At 42.5% G+C, this 1,838-nt stretch overlaps 1 non-coding gene across 1 annotated transcript; it reads right to left on the bottom strand.

Moving 5' to 3' along the window:
* Positions 1 to 1,560: 1,560 nt before the first annotated feature.
* Positions 1,561 to 1,633, bottom strand: TRNAI-UAU. The gene has a single exon. It is a non-coding gene; the product is annotated as a tRNA-Ile (tRNA).
* Positions 1,634 to 1,838: the final 205 nt, after the last annotated feature.

Here is a 1,838-nt window from a genome sequence, read left to right as displayed (position 1 = left end):
GGGAGGCAGGACAAAATTAGGATGTGGCTGAAGAGCAGGCAGCACAGTTAGAGAGCACATCTGATGCCCTTGGCAATGTTCCTCAGAGTCCACCCACTATATCAGCTCCAGTGGCAGCATCCTCTGCTAAGTATATAGAGAAGGGATCAGAGTGGACTTGGAAGATCTGGAGACATTTCTAAATAAGGGAAGGCCCACGCTTTGCAAAATGCAAGCACATGGCAAAGACACAGGTCCTGGCAAACAAATGGGGCATTTAACTAACACTGGCATGCTTTATAAGCCACAGAAGCAGCAGCCCTTAGGACTAGCATCTGGGGAGTTTGGAAGTGGCAGAAAAGAGGAAAAGTGTTTCCCAATCTGATCCCATGCCCTCAACCCTTTCCATCATTCAGGTAAGAGGCAAGCAGCCCCCTGCCAAACATGAGAAGTGAACAGCTACAATGGAAGAAATGGAACAGGTTTCAATAGTAATGCCCCAGGACAGGAGAGAAGCAGCAGTCAAAGTTAGAAAAAGGGGCAGTTCTGAAATAAATGCCCTTGATAGCCAGCCCCTGCAGCTAGTAGAGAATGAGGGCTTGAAAATAGAACTACAAGGATAAAAGTGAAGCAAGATGTTTTGAGGATCCTCCACTAGCACCTGAGGTCTTCGACAAATGCTAATTTTCTCTCAGAGAGTAACTGCAAGGAAATGACCAACTTTTGCATTCATTCTGCCCTGTCATTCCAGTCCATACTGCCAAGGATATACTGTTGCAGTCCATCACAGGGGATGACCACCTCAGGGACAACAGGACTAGTGCAAGACAGTTATTGTCACTGTCTTCTATTGCACTCAACCCTCCTGGATAGCTGTGCTTGCAAGATCTTTGTAGGATTGCTCCCAAGCTGTTCCTAACAAGGTCCCATAACAATGCAAGCATTCACTGACACCAATACAGCTGATGGCTGAACATCTATAAAATGCTCATCCACTGCTAGAAACATAAAGTGGCTTCATTGGGACTTGAACCCAAGACCTTCTGTGTGTGAAATAAATGTGATAACCTCTACACCATGGAACCATTTCCTTGATTGATCTCTTCCTTATTACACTTTCAAACACCTATCCAGTTATTTTAGACTACTGTTTGAATAATTCATGGGATAATCGCCTCAGCCACCATTCACATTCTAACATTTTTTACTCTTGGCAAAAAATAGATCTTCCAAGAGCCATCCCATCTACCATGAAAAATTTGTTTTACTAGAGTCACTGCTGAATTCTTTTTACCACACAAGATGTTGGCTTAGGAGTTTACCTAAAGCTTCCTTATTTCATCTCCAGTAACCATTCCCACACTTCTTCTGGGGAAGATGATATCTGCTATGAATTCGCATGAGCTCAAGTAGCAAGCATAGAAGGAAGGGCCTGTAAATCTATCCCACGCATATAGATTGTGGGATATGCCTGGGTTTCCACTGCACATATATGGAACCCATTGGTCTTCAACTTGCTTTTTCGGTATCTAAGTAATCCTTGCACTCAGACTCATGCCTGTTTCTGCAGCAAGTTAAAAATGGATCTACTGGGGATTGAACCCAGGCCCTTCTGCATATAAAGCAGATGTGATACCCACTACACTATGGAACCAACTGATCCTTTCTTTTAATCTGTGAGCAACCGTCGAACCCTTGATGCCTGCCTAAAGGAGGACTAATTGAACAAGCATCTCAGCTAGAGAAGTGCATTCATTGAAAACAAAATATAAAAATGAAATCAGAGAAGCCAACTTGTTTCTTTTTTATTTATTTATTTTATTTATTAAAAATTCTTGTATACCATCGTTCATAATATA

The sequence above is a fragment of the Rhinatrema bivittatum genome, chromosome 2 (assembly GCF_901001135.1).
Source record: "Rhinatrema bivittatum chromosome 2, aRhiBiv1.1, whole genome shotgun sequence".
In the NCBI taxonomy this organism is placed as follows: domain Eukaryota; kingdom Metazoa; phylum Chordata; class Amphibia; order Gymnophiona; family Rhinatrematidae; genus Rhinatrema; species Rhinatrema bivittatum.
The sequence above is the reverse complement of the archived record's forward strand: the minus strand, read 5'-3'. Positions and strand labels throughout refer to the sequence as shown.